Source organism: Dendrobates tinctorius, unplaced genomic scaffold (assembly GCF_039654945.1).
Source record: "Dendrobates tinctorius isolate UK_male_01 unplaced genomic scaffold, ASM3965494v1 ptg000134l, whole genome shotgun sequence".
Classification (NCBI taxonomy): Eukaryota; Metazoa; Chordata; class Amphibia; order Anura; family Dendrobatidae; genus Dendrobates; species Dendrobates tinctorius.
The window spans coordinates 9,410,985-9,426,359 of record NW_027361802.1 but is presented as its reverse complement, the minus strand read 5'-3'; the positions used below and the strand labels follow the sequence as shown (position 1 = coordinate 9,426,359).

General features: G+C 44.4%; 1 protein-coding gene across 1 annotated transcript in view; it reads left to right on the top strand.

The window, feature by feature from the left end:
* Window positions 1–595: 595 nt before the first annotated feature.
* The window catches only part of APBA1 (amyloid beta precursor protein binding family A member 1), a 285,201-nt gene continuing 270,421 nt past the window's right edge, over window positions 596–15,375 (top strand). Inside the window, exon 1 of the mRNA XM_073543715.1 lies at window positions 596–730. The gene's annotated coding sequence lies outside the window, so the exon portion shown is untranslated. The remainder of the gene's footprint in view (window positions 731–15,375) is intronic.

The following is a 15,375-nucleotide window of genomic DNA, read 5'->3' as shown; positions in this document are numbered from 1 at the left end:
CAAGAGAGCACCATAGGACAGAGTCTAGCAGCGGAGCGTAGGCCGGAGCCCAGAGCCGGGTCAAGGCAGAGCCTTGAGACTAGACACGGAACATAGGACGAACAAGGCAAAGAAGAGCTTAGGCAAGACATGGCGAAACAGGCTAAGGCAGAGAACAGAGGAAGGACTACAAGTCTAAGGATAACAAGGACAAACACTGCACGAAGGACAACACGAGACATGACACAGGACAAGAGACAGAGTACAAGCACAGAGTGTGTGCAGAGAGGCACAACAGGGCAGAGTGCAGGGCCACAGAATACAGGGAGCGACCGAGCAGACCAAGCAGCCATGCAGAAAAGCAACACGATACTCAGTCTCCGACCATAGGAAGGGGCGGTCTGATATAGGGCATTAGTACCTGCACTTCCGGGTCAGGACCTGGGGAGAACTTCTGGTTCAGATCCTCCAGGATCATAGAGAGGATAGCTGGATCAGACTGAGCTGGACCATAGAGAAGGTCACATGATCAGGGAGTCCAGAACCATTGAAAGGATTGCTGGATCAGATACTGCTGGACATAGAGAGGGTCACATGATCAGGGAGTCCAGGACCATACCAAGGATTGCTGGATCAGACTGTGCTGGAACATAGGAAAGGTCACATGATCAGGGTCTCCAGGATCACGGAGAGGACCGCTGCAGGCAGAGCAGAGACGGCTAGTCACACAGCAACGGCGTGCACCCTTGAGGTAAAACACATGCGCACTGGCAATGACAGGCAGCCATGAGATGAGGAGCGCGTGCACACTGCTTCCAGGGATCTTGCAGCATAAGACATAACGGGCATGATAGTCCAGTCATGAGGTGCGTGTGCACACTGCGAGACCTGCGGGGCACCCGCAGGGACCCGGACCTGGGAACAATGAGGCATGACAATGGGGATTATGCAGCGTGAGCAGCATGGCTGGCATGACGGGCATGACAGCGGGTGACACACCCGCTAAACCAGACATGTGGCTCGTCTTTTTAGACTGCAGTATGTCTGTTTACCTGAGCGTCTCCGCAAGGTAAACAGCCTACTCTATGGATACGCTGCGGCGATTCCGGATGTGTTCAATGAGCACATCCGGAATCACCGCGTGTACAGAAGGGGGCGGGGCTTTGGACGGAGCAGGGTTTCACTCCAAAGCGCAGGGATTACGGTACGTGGAAATGTACCCTTAAGTGTCAATCTGGCAATCTATTTAATTTCCTGGTAAATGTGTAGGGCTTCGCTGTATTTTGTCTTGCCAGCGTAGGTAAAATAAACAGCTACTGGCTGCCAACCCCTGCTACCTGGTGTTACCTTCGCTGGCAATGAAAAATATTTAAATAAATAACTAAAAAAAAATTGGTGTGGGCTCTGCCATATTTTCTATTGCCAGCCAAGGTAACTCAGACAGCTGTGGGGGCTGGAAATCTCAGAGTGGTAAGGCCCAAGCGTTCTGGGCCCCCCACGCTGAAAATTGCAGCCAGCAGCCGCCCCAGAATTGGCGCCTCTGAGAGACGCCAAAACTGGCGGTTACCTCGCTCTTCCAGCTGCCGTGTAGCGGTTGCAGACTGGATAATAGAGGGGTTGATGTCAGCTTCTTTTTGGCAGCTGATATCAAGCCGTATTGCTAATGTCAGCCGTCAGTATGACAGCCGGCCATTAGCAATACTTTTAGTAAAGGAGAAAAAAACATACAGAGAAATGTTTTATTACATACAAAATAGACAGACACACCTCGTTATCCACTTTATTAGCTCCCACCAAGTTCCCCTGCAACGAAATCCTGTAATCTTGCAGAGGGGCAGTGTGATGTGTCACATGGCCACCATCTTTGTATACCTTAGTGTCCAAAGGTGTGCATGTATGCTTGTATGTATGCCACATGTGTATGTATGCATATGTATGCCCATGTATGTGGGTGTGTATGTGCGTGAGTACATGCGTGTTTGTGTATGCATGTGTGTGCGTACTTCTGTGAGTGTTTGCACGTCCTTGTGTTTGTGTGTATGTGCATGTTTGTGTATGTGCGTATCTACGTGTGTGGGGACATTATACTGTGTGTATGTATGTTTGTATGTATATGTATGCATGTGCGTATGCGTGTTTGTATGTGTGCGTGCATATATGCACATTTGTGTGTATGTGCATGCTATGCGTGTCTGTGTGCATGTGTATGTTTGTGTGTATGTGTGTATGTGTGTGCAGACATTATACTGTGTGTATGTGTCTGTGTATGCGTGTATGTGCATGTTTATGTGTGTATCTGCGTGTGTGTGGGGACATTATACTGTGTATGTGTTTGTATGTTCGTGCTTGCATGTGTACGTGCGGACATTATACTGTGTGTATACGCGTGCATATGCGTCTTTGTGAGTGCGTGTGTATCTGTGTGTATGCACGGGCATGTGTGTATGGGGATATTATACTGTGTGTATGGGTATGCATGTGTGTACGTGCGTGTCTGTATGTGCTTGCGTGTGTATGCGTATCTGTATGGGAATGCACAGGCGTGTATATGTGCGTATGTTTGTGCTTGCGAGTGTATGTGTGTGAGTATATGTGCATGCATGAGCGTGTGTATGAGTATGTAGGGACATTATACTGTGTGTGTATGCATATAAAAAAGGGGGGAGAAGCCAGCGCTGCTTATGGTCTGAACGCATTACATAAAGTGCATATGCAGATATTGATTTCTAACTGTATTTCAAAATGAGACATTTAGCAAAAAATGTATCAATTATTTGAGCCACCCCACCATGCCAAGGCATTCTCATATGGGGCAGTCCTACTCTACGTTTTTTATATATTCACTGTGCCATTTCGGCCTCCTAAATGTATTAAAAGCAAGACCACATTAAATGCAAACTGAACCTGAAGCGTTTCTGAATCACTCCCATGGAGCCAGAGAAGTCGAGCGCAGATAAAGTTTGACCAGGTCCGGACATAGACATTTCAGGTCTCACCTCCACACTGCCTCACCATCACCACAGAGGAAGGGTGATACAGGCCCAGACACAGGTGCACAATCAAACAGAGCCTAGGGCTGCTGTGTGTGTGCACAGCAGCCTAGATCAATCACAATGAACACAGAACGGCGAACATGACCCAGCGTGCACGGCAACAGTGGTGGTCAACCACAAACCAATATCAAATAAAAAAGGGGGGGAAGCCAGCGCTGCTTATGGTCAGAACGCATTACATAAAGTGCATATGCACATATTGATTTCTAACTGTATTTCAAAATGAGACATTTAGCAAAAAAATGTATCAGTTATGTGAGCCGCCACGCCAAGGCATTCTCAAATGGGGCAGTCCTACTCTACGTTTTCTTGTGTTCGCTGTGCCATTACGGCCTCCTAAATGTATTAAAAGCAATACCACATTAAATGCAAACTGTATCTGAAGCGTTTCTGAATCACTCCCATGGAGCCAGAAAAGGCGAGCTCAGATAAAGGTTGACCAAGTTCGGACATAGACATTTCAGGTCTCATCTCCACACTGCCACACCAGCATCACAGATGAAGGATGATACAGGCCCAGACACAGGTGCACAATCAAACAGTGTGTGTATGCGTGTATGGCTTGTGGGAACATTATACTGTGTGTGCATGCATGTTTTATGTGCGTGTGTGTATCTACATGTGTATATCGGCGTGTGTGGGTTCATTATACTGTGTGTATGCATGTGCGTATGTGTATTTGTATGTGCGTGCTTGCATGTGTGTATGTGCGTGCAAGTGAATGTATGTGGGTGGGAACATTACACTGTGTGTGCGTGTGTGTATCTGCATGTATATATATGCGTGTGTATGTGCGTGCTTGTGAGTGTATGTAGGGACATTATACTCTGTGTATGTATGTGTCTGTGTATTTGTGTGTAAGTGCATGCATGTGTAAATGCATGTGGGGACATTATACTGTGTGTGTATATGTATGCATGTCTGTGTGTATATATGTGAGTACATGTATGTATGTGTGTGTGTGTGTAGGTACACATTCATGTCTATAGTATGTGTGTGTGTGGTGTGTGTCCCGCCGCTGCCTGCCCACCCACCTCCTTGCAGTCACAGCCGACAGGAAAGACAGTGGTTTGCGGCCTGTGCTGTGCCTCCTTGCGCACCCCATCTCCTGCACAGGCCGCAAGCCGCGGTCTTTCCTGCCAGCTGTGACTGCATGGAGGTGGGTGGGCAGGCAGCTGTAGGAGGCGGCGGGTGTCCCGGTGGGTGTCCGGCGGCGGGTGTCCTGCTGTTGGTACTGTGCAAGGGCCTGGTACCACCAGCGGGTGCCATATTGGAATACCCATCACTTGGGTACTCGGGTATTCCAATATGGCGGTTGGCGTACTTTCAGAGCAGTGCGGTGGATTGTGGGATTCGAGGACGTCTGGATGGAAGTGGATGGCGGAAAATTTATATAACTATAAAAAGTATATAATAGATAAGATATTTCATTAACTGACATGTTAAAGCAGCACCATCCTATTACATGACTCTGGTAAGGTCGATTCCTCGTGAATAATTCCCTGATCCCCCATCCTCATGCCCCCGCTAAACAAGGACAAGTGACAACCATTTCTTGGGTATAAAACGGCCACAGCAGTCAATTTATTGATATTTTTGGTAATTAAAAGACACTTGGTGAGGTCCACGAAGCTAAAAGGTCTGGTGGCTTTTCTTACAATGGCATTGCCCCTTCCCTCCCAGCTTTACTTCTAGCTGCATGACCCCGAAGCACCATTAAACGAGGGAAGAGGTTGCCCACCTGCCAATGTGATCCCGACGTTCCATCGCCGGGTATCACTCAACTATTGTATCCATGTGAACCCGACTTTCCATCGCTAGGTATCACCCAAACTCATAATAATGTGACCCCGACGTTCGATCGCCGGATATCACCCAAAACTCCTTTAATGTGACCCTGACGTTCGATCGCCAGGTGTCACCCAAAGCTTCATTTAACGTGAATTCGACGTTCCATCGCCAGATATCACCCGATCTTCACCAGACCACCACCATATCACCATCCAATGAAGGGGATACATGTATTTAAGGAATACCCAATCCAAAATTTAGCCAACTTCGAGGACCCACCAACGCCATGAAATATCAATGCAACCCACTGCTCACGAAGAGCCATCCGCTAGCTGTCAGGAGAGGAAAAAACCCCTGTGGGGGAAACCTCCAGGGAACCATGGCTGACGAATTGCCCTTCTCCTGGGCTAAAGAGGTAACTACCAATACTTTTTCTTTATTTTATTTTTTTAACCCCTTACCTACAATGGACGTAATATTCCGTCCATGTGACCCTGGACCTAACTACCATGGACGGAATATTACGTCCCAGCGATCAGCGGCGCCCACGTGGTGAGTGCCGCTGATCGCGGCCGGGTGTCAGCTGATTATCACAGCTGACACCCGGCACAATGTGTCAGGGGCGGTCACGGACCGCCCCCGACACATTAACCCCTTGTACACCGCGATCAAACGCGATCGCGGTGTACCGGGGGTTAAAGGGAAGCATCGGCAGGGAGGGAGCTCCCTCCGTGCTTCCCTGAGCCCCCCACGGCAGCGCAATGTGCAGCGCTGCTGCGGGGGGCTCTTTCCCTGCAGGCCCCCGAATCCAAGATGGCAACGAGGACCTTCGGGGGCCTGCAGGGAGCTGGCTTCCTCAGTGCCTGCAAAGCGCAGGCACGAGGAAGCCTGCTGCACTGCCTGTGACAGATCAGCGATCTGTCACAGGACAGTAATGTCCCACCCTGTATGGAGCTGACTTCCTCACTGCCTGCAAAGCGCAGGCATGAGGAAGTCTGCAGAACTGCCTGTGACAGATTGCTGATCTGTCACAGTGATCTGTGATGTGACAGATCAGCGATCTGTCACAGGACAGTGATGTCCCACCTGGGACAAGGTAATAAAGTAAAAAAAAAGTGTTAAAAATAATTTTAAAAAAATCGCTAAATAAATTAGTAAAAAAAAAAAAAAAAATATTCCCCAATAAATCCATTTTTTCAACAAAAAAACAAAAACAATAAAAGTACACATATTTGGTATCGCCGCGTCCGTAGCGACCCGCCCTATAAATCTGTCCCATTAGTTAACCCCTTTAGCGAACCCCTTAAAAAATAAAAAAAAACGAAGCAAAAAATAATGATTTATTATCATACCACCGAACAAAAAGTGCAATAACGTGCGATCAAAAAGACGCATATAAATATCCATGGTACCGCTGAAAACGTCATCTTGTCCCGCAAAAAACGAGCCACCACACAGTGTCATCCGCAAAAAAATTAAAAAGTTATAGCTCGCAGAATAAAGCGATGCAAAAATAATTATTTTTTATATAAAATTGTTTTCATTGCAAAAAAACGACAAAACATAAAAAAACGACCTAAATGAGATATCGCTGTAACCGTACCGACCCGGAGAATAAAACCGCTTTATCAATTTTACCGCACGCGGAACGGTGTAAACGCACCCCCCAAAAGAAGTTCATGAAACGCTGGTTTTTGTTCATTCTGCGTCCCAAAAATCGGAATAAAAAGCGATCAAAACATGTCACGTGCCCGAAAATGATGCCAATGAAGACGTCAACTCGTCCCGCAAAAAATAAGACCTCACATGACTCAGTGGGTCAAAATACAGAAAAATTATAGCTCACAATATGTGGTGATGCAAAAACTATTTTTACAATAAAAAGCGTCTTTTAGCGTCTGACAGCTGCCAAATATAAAAACCGCCATAAATAGTAAATCAAACCCCCCGTTATCACCCCCTTAGTTAGGGAAAAATAATAAAACTAAAAGAAAATGTATTTATTTCCATTTTCCCGCTAGGGTTAGGGCTAGGGTTAGGGCTAGGGCTCAGATTAGGGTTAGGGGTGTGTTGGGGTTAGGGTTGGAGTTATAATTGGGGGGTTTCCACTGTTTGGGCACATCAGGTGCTCTCCAAAGGCAACATTGCGTCTGATCTCAATTCCAGCCAATTCTGCGTTGAAAAAGTCAAATGGTGCTCCTTCCCTTCCAAGCTCTGCCATGCGCCCAAACAGTGTTTTACCCCCACATGTAGGGTATCAGCCTACTCAGGACAAATTACAAAACAACTTTTGGGGTCCAATTTCTTCTGTTACCCTTAGGAAAATAAAAAATTGGGGGCAAAGATATACGGTAATTTTGCGGAAAAAAATGTTTTTTTTATTTTCACGCCCAGGCGTTATAAACTTCTGTGAAGCACTTGGGGGTTCAAAGTGCTCTCCACACATCTAGATAAGTTCCTTGGGGGGTCTAGTTTCCAAAATGGGGTCACTTGTGGGGAGTTTCAATAGTTTAGGTACATCAGGGGCTCTCCAAACGCACATGACACCCGCAGACCAATCCATCAAAGTCTGCATTCTAAAACGTCACTACTTCCCTTCCGAGCCCTGACGTGTGCCCATACAGTAGTTTTCTCCCACATATGAGGTATCAGCGTACTCAGGACAAATTGGACAACAACTTTTGGGGTCCAATTTCTCCTGTTACCCTTGGGAAAATAAAAAAAATGGGGACTAAAAGATGTTTGTTGAAAAAATACGATATTTTTATTTTCACGCCCGGTCGTTATAAACTTCTGTGAAGCACTGGGGGGTTCAAAGTGCTCACCACACATCTAGATAAGTTCATTAGGGGGTCTAGTTTCCAAAATGGGGTCACTTGTGGGGGGTTTTCACTGTTTAGGTACATCAGGGGCTCTCCAAAAGCACATGACACCCGCAGACCAATCCATCAAAGTCTGCATTCCAAAACGTCACTACTTCCCTTCCGAGCCCCGACGTGTGCCCATACAGTAGTTTTCTCCCACATATGAGGTATCAGCATACTCAGGAGAAATTGGACAACAACTGTTGGGGTCCAATTTCTCCTTTTATCCTTGGGAAAATAAAAAAATTGGAGACTAATTGATCATGTTTGTGGAAAAAATACGATTTTTTTATTTTCACGCCCGGACGTTATAAACTTCAGTGAAGCACTGGGGGGTTCAAAGTGCTCACCACACATCTAGATAAGTTCCTTGGGGGGTCTAGTTTCCAAAATGGTGTCATTTGTGGGGGGTTTCTACTGTTTTGGTACATCAGGGGCTTTCCTAACGCGACATGATGTCCGATCTCAATTCCAGCCAAAAATGTCAAATGGCGCTGCTTCCCTTCCGAGCTCTGCCATGCGCCCAAATAATGGTTTACCCCCCACATGTGGGTTATCAGCGCACTCAGGATAAATTGCACAATATCTTTTAGGGTCCTGTTACTTTTGGAAAAATAAGAATTGAGGGTGAAAAGATCATTTTTGTGGAAAAAATATGATTTTTTAATTGTACCGCTGTACGTTATAAACTTCTGTGAAGCCCTTGTGGGTTCAAAGTTCTCACCACATATCTAGATAAGTTCCTTGGGGGGTCTAGTTTCCAAAATGGGGTCACTTGGGGGGGTTTCCTCTGTTTAGGTACATCAGGGGCTCTCCAAACGCGACATGGCGTCCGATCTGAATTCCAGCCAATTTTGCATTGAAAAAGTCAAACGGCGCTCCTTCCCTACTGAGGTCTGCCATGCGCCGAAACAGTGGTTCCCCCCACATATCAGGTATCAGCGTACTCAGGACAAATTGGACAATAACTTTTGCAGTCCAATTTCTCCTGTTACCCTTGGTAAAATAAAAAAAATTGGACCTGAAGTACTTTTTTTGTGAAAAAAAGTTAAATGTTCATTTTTTTTTTTAATATTCAAAAAATTTCCTGTGACGCACCTAAAGGGTTAATAAACTTCTTGAATGTGGTTTTAAGCACCTTAAGGGGTGCAGTTTTTAGAATGGTGTCACTTTTGGGTATTTTCTATCATATAGACCCCTCAAAGTGGCTTCAAATGTGATGTGGTCCCTAAAAATAAAATGGTGTTGCAAAAATGAGAAATCGCTGGTCAATTTTTAACCCTTATAACTTCCTAACAAAAAAAAATTTTGGTTCCAAAATTGTGCTGATGTAAAGTAAACATGTGGGAAATGTTATGTATTAAGTTTTTTGTGTGCCGTATCGCTGTGATTTAAGGGCATAAAAATTCAACGTTGGAAAATTGCAAAATTTTCAAAATTTTCGCCAAATTTCTGTTTTTTTCACAAATAAACGCAAGTTATTTGAATGCAATTTTACCACTAACATGAAGTACAATATGTCACGAGAAAACAATGTCAGAATCACCGGGATCCATGGAAGCGTTCCAGAGTTATGACCTCATAAAGGTACAGTGGTCAGAATTGTAAAAATTGGCCCGGGAGTTAACGTGCAAACCACCCTTGGTAGTGAAGGGGTTAAAGAAACATTGCATATATATATACATATATCATTGAACATGTTAAAGCTGCCGGTACTCCCCGCTGTGACCCAGAATTTCTTCTCCTCGTGGGTGGGTGGGACTTGTCCTTGCGTCCGAAGTCAAAGAGGGCCACTCGCCCCCCCCGTCCTGTCCTTTTGTGTCCCTGCTTAATCCCACCTCCCTTATGTCACTTCTCCTGTAACCTAAGGGTGTATGCACACGCTGAGGATCCGCAGCGGTTTTGGCCCTCCGGATCGGTAGCAGTTTTTGCTGCGGTGTACAGTACCTTTATATTCTATGGAAAACAAAAACCGCAGTGCACACAGTGCAGAATTTTCTGCACGGATTTGCTACAGTTTCAAAACCGCAGCATGTCACTTCTTTGTGCGGCATCCGCAGTGGCTTCACACCTGCTCCATTGTAGAGGTGTCAAACCGCAGGGGAAAACCGCAGGCTAATCCACAGATAAACCGCAGGTCTTTTGACCTGCGGATTTACCTGCAGATTTTGCAAAGTCTGGACGGAAAAATCCACAGCGTGTGCACACACCCTTATACTCCTACCTGTCGGCTCATCTCCCCCCCCCCCCCCCACTTGGCCCTCTTGTCACTCCCTCCCATCGTCATGTCAGCCTGCCCTTATCACTGTGTTTCATGTCCGGCTGATACTGGACCACGCTCAAATTCATTGATCTCTTTAGAATGACCTGTCCCAGCGGTCATACTCCAAGTTATACCGAGATTGATGCTTTGAAACTCTATGGGGCATTCACTCCATTTGTTGTCTACGGACCTGCCGAGTGTAGCACTCAGCTATTTCCATCAGTCATATAGACCATGAATGGGGCAGGTGCTGCGCATGCACCCCTCTGCTCCATAGGGATGGGGCTGCAGGTCACTGTTCTTGGGGTTCCAGAGCCCCAATCTTGGAATCGCTAAGAGTCCCAGGAGTTGGTTCAGCAGCAATCGGCAAATTATCCCCTGTCCTCTGCATAGTGAATGTTGATTTTTGAGTAAAAACAACCCTTTCAGAGGTCAACCCCAATACTTTTATCCACATAGTATATTTAAAATCAGGACATCTCTCTAGCAAGGCCTTTATTTTCCATTTCAAGTTTCACTTAATTCAACTGCAATAATCATCGTAAGGGAACATATTTTTCCAGCCCTTTACTGGTATTTTTAATCAATATTTTATAATATACAGTATAAGATGGCTTCTTTTTGTGGTTTGATTTTCATTTATAAGACTAGAATAAAGGTGATCTTGAGAGCTGAGCATGAAGGGTACCGGACCATAAGCACAAAATAAAGATGGGCCATTTTGATTAGCAAACTGCGGAACAGAATAATTGCTCATAACTTCCCTACTGAGAACCGGAGGTGATAGGTAAAAATAATTCATGTCTGAGGAACTCTGTACAGCTGAAAGGACTGAACATTGAATATGAAAGCACATATTTAGCCTTTTTTGATAAGTGCAGACAAATTATACTTTAATGGAGCATTATAATGTTCACATAATTGGCGAGCCGACCTGAACGTAATGGTTGAAGCCTATATAGATTTTCAATTATCAAAATGGACACAAGTAAAATTAGCCTTATTACCCATCGCAACCAGAGGGCAGCTAGTAAAATATAAGCAGACCTATGATTGGTTGATATGGGCAGCAAGGCAATTATACTCTTAGGCATCGTTCACACGTCCATGAAAAAATGTTACCTATATGTCATCAGTGCTTGTATCAGTGTCATCAGTGCTTGTATCAGTGTGTCATCAGTGCTTGTATCAGTGTGTCATCAGTTCTTGTATCAGTGTGTCATCAGTTCTTGTATCAGTGTGTCATCAGTTCTTGTATCAGTGTGTCATCAGTGCTTGTATCAGTGTGTCATCAGTTCTTGTATCAGTGTGTCATCAGTTCTTGTATCAGTGTGTCATCAGTGCTTGTATCAGTGTCATCAGTGCTTGTATCAGTGTTTGTATCAGTGTAATCAGTGCTTGTATCAGTGTGTCATCAGTTCTTGTATCAGTGTGTCATCAGTGCTTGTATCAGTGTGTCATCAGTGCTTGTATCAGTGTGTCATCAGTTCTTGTATCAGTGTGTCATCAGTGCTTGTATCAGTGTGTCATCAGTGCTTGTATCAGTGTGTCATCAGTGCTTGTATCAGTGTCATCAGTTCTTGTATCAGTGTCATCAGTTCTTGTATCAGTGTCATCAGTGCTTGTATCAGTGTGTCATCAGTGCTTGTATCAGTGTGTCATCAGTGCTTGTATTAGTGTCATCAGTGATTGTATTAGTGTGTCATCAGTGTGTCAACAGTGTTTGATTCAGTGTTTGTATCAGTGTCATCTGTTCTTGTATCAGTGCGTCAACAGTGTTTGATTCAGTGTTTGTATCCTTGTCATCAGTGTTTGTATCAGTGTCATCAGTGCTTGTATCAGTGTGTCATCAGTGTTTGTTTCAGTGTGTCAACAGTGCTTGATTCAGTGTTTGTATCAGTGTGTCATCAGTTCTTGTATCCGTGTGTCATCAGTGTTGATATCAGTGTGTCAACAGTGTTTGATTCAGTGTTTGCATCAGTGTGTCATCAGTGCTTGTATCAGTGTCATCAGTGATTGTATTAGTGTGTCATCAGTGTGTCAACAGTGTTTGATTCAGTGTTTGTATCAGTGTTGATATCAGTGTGTCAACAGTGTGTGATTCAGTGTTTGTATCAGTGTGTCATCAGTGCTTGTATTAGTGTGTCAACAGTGTTTGATTCAGTGTTTGTATCAGTGTCATCAGTGTTTATATCAGTGTGTAAACAGTGTTTGATTCAGTGTTTGTATCAGTGTCATCAGTGCTTGTATCAGTGTGTCATCAGTGCTTGTATCTGTCATCAGTGCTTCTATCAGTGTTTCTATCAGTGTGTAAACAGTGTTTGATTCAGTGTTTGTATCAGTGTCATCAGTGCTTGTATCTGTCATCAGTGCTTCTATCAGTGTGTCAACAGTGTTTGATTCAGTGCTTGTATCTGTGTCATCAGTGCTTGTATCTGTGTCATCAGTGCTTGTATCTGTCATCAGTGCTTCTATCAGTGTGTCATCAGTGATTGTATTAGTGTGTCATCAGTGTTTATATCAGGGTGTCAACAGTGTTTGAATCAGAGTTTGTATCAGTGTGTCATCAGTGCTTGTATTAGTGTGTCATCAGTGTTTATATCAGTGTGTCAACAGTGTTTGATTCAGTGTTTGTATCAGTGTCATCAGTTCTTGTATCAGTGTGTCATCAGTGTTTCTATCAGTGTGTAAAGTGTTTGATTCAGTGTTTGTATCAGTGTCATCAGTGCTTGTATCTGTGTCATCAGTGCTTCTATCAGTGTGTCATCAGTATTTATATCAGTGTGTCAACAGTGTTGGAATCAGAGTTTGTATCAGTGTGTCATCAGTGCTTGTATCAGTGTCATCAGTTCTTGTATCAGTGTCATCAGTGCTTGTATCAGTGTGTCATCAGTGCTTGTATTAGTGTCATCAGTGATTGTATTAGTGTGTCATCAGTGTGTCAACAGTGTTTGATTCAGTGTTTGTATCAGTGTCATCTGTTCTTGTATCAGTGTGTCAACAGTGTTTGATTCAGTGTTTGTATCCTTGTCATCAGTGTTTGTATCAGTGTCATCAGTGCTTGTATCAGTGTGTCAACAGTGCTTGATTCAGTGTTTGTATCAGTGTGTCATCAGTTCTTGTATCCGTGTGTCATCAGTGTTGATATCAGTGTGTCAACAGTGTTTGATTCAGTGTTTGCATCAGTGTGTCATCAGTGCTTGTATCAGTGTCATCAGTGATTGTATTAGTGTGTCATCAGTGTGTCAACAGTGTTTGATTCAGTGTTTGTATCAGTGTCATCAGTGTTGATATCAGTGTGTCAACAGTGTGTGATTCAGTGTTTGTATCAGTGTGTCATCAGTGCTTGTATCAGTGTGTCATCAGTGCTTGTATTAGTGTGTAAACAGTGTTTGATTCAGTGTTTGTATCAGTGTCATCAGTGCTTGTATCAGTGTGTCATCAGTGCTTGTATCAGTGTGTCATCAGTGCTTGTATCTGTCATCAGTGCTTCTATCAGTGTTTATATCAGTGTGTAAACAGTGTTTGATTCAGTGTTTGTATCAGTGTCATCAGTGCTTGTATCTGTCATCAGTGCTTCTATCAGTGTGTCATCAGTGATTGTATTAGTGTGTCATCAGTGTTTATATCAGGGTGTCAACAGTGTTTGAATCAGAGTTTGTATCAGTGTGTCATCAGTGCTTGTATTAGTGTCATCAGTGTTGATATCAGTGTGTCAACAGTGTGTGATTCAGTGTTTGTATCAGTGTGTCATCAGTGCTTGTATCAGTGTGTCATCAGTGCTTGTATCAGTGTGTCATCAGTGCTTGTATTAGTGTGTCAACAGTGTTTGATTCAGTGTTTGTATCAGTGTCATCAGTGTTTATATCAGTGTGTAAACAGTGTTTGATTCAGTGTTTGTATCAGTGTCATCAGTGCTTGTATCAGTGTGTCATCAGTGCTTGTATCTGTCATCAGTGCTTCTATCAGTGTGTAAACAGTGTTTGATTCAGTGTTTGTATCAGTGTCATCAGTGCTTGTATCTGTCATCAGTGCTTCTATCAGTGTGTCAACAGTGTTTGATTCAGTGTTTGTATCTGTGTCATCAGTGCTTGTATCTGTCATCAGTGCTTCTATCAGTGTGTCATCAGTGATTGTATTAGTGTGTCATCAGTGTTTATATCAGAGTGTCAACAGTGTTTGAATCAGAGTTTGTATCAGTGTGTCATCAGTGCTTGTATTAGTGTGTCATCAGTGTTTATATCAGTGTGTCAACAGTGTTTGATTCTGTGTTTGTATCAGTGTCATCAGTTCTTGTATCCGTGTGTCATCAGTGTTTATATCAGTGTGTAAAGTGTTTGATTCAGTGTTTGTATCAGTGTCATCAGTGCTTGTATCTGTGTCATCAGTGCTTGTATCTGTGTCATCAGTGCTTCTATCAGTGTGTCATCAGTATTTATATCAGTGTGTCAACAGTGTTGGAATCAGAGTTTGTATCAGTGTGTCATCAGTGCTTGTATCAGTGTGTTGTCAGTGCTTGTATCAATGTGTTGTCAGTGCTTGTATCAGTGTGTCAGTTCTTGTATCAGTGTGTCATCAGTGTTTGAATCAATTACTGTGTCATCATTGCTTGTATCAGTGTGTCATCAGTGTTTGTATTAGGCCGGGATCACACATTTTTACAGATGGCGTGTGCAGCAGACTCAGCAGTTTGATCCCGGGTGGGCATCACAACTGTGAACTTCGTGAAATGATCTACCATCACTAGACATTGGTAGTATCCTTGGTGTGCCGGCCCGATGGTCAACAGTTTCAGGAGGGCTGATGTCACTATAGTTTGTGTAGGAGCTCTTTGTTCTGGGGATTTGGCCAACTCACATGCCTGACAGAGTCTACAAGCCTCTTCAACTGCTGTTCTTAACCGAGGGTGGTAGACAAACCGCTGTAGCCACTGGAAAGTTTTTTCAAGACTGAAATGGGCCCCTTTTTCATGAGCCTCAACGGCCACTGTAGACAGCACTGTCTCCGGAATCACCACCTGCTAGGAGCAGGTGCTACCGACTCTTTTTGCAGTTGGACCTTCTGATATAACAGCCCGTTTCTCATCTGGAGGCACTCCCACGGCCGAAGTACCTTCAGTGCTTCTGGAGTCAGAGTACTCCTCTGTTCTTGACTGGGCAGTTTCTTCAGTGTCACCCATTGTGTAAACAGAGCAAGTTCACGGTCTTCCTGCTGCAATCGGACCCACTCATCCCGCGATCTTCCCAACACTCCCTAATGGTGGAGGGGTCTGCATCTGGTCCAGCGTGGCCGCCACCATCCCAGCGGTTTTCCTGGACCAGGGAACCTCCTCCTCCAGCATGTCATCTTTACTCTTTCCAGATGTCGCATGTCTTGCTATGGATAAGGGGTTGGCGTGGGTATTCTCCGCCCCACCTCCTGTAAG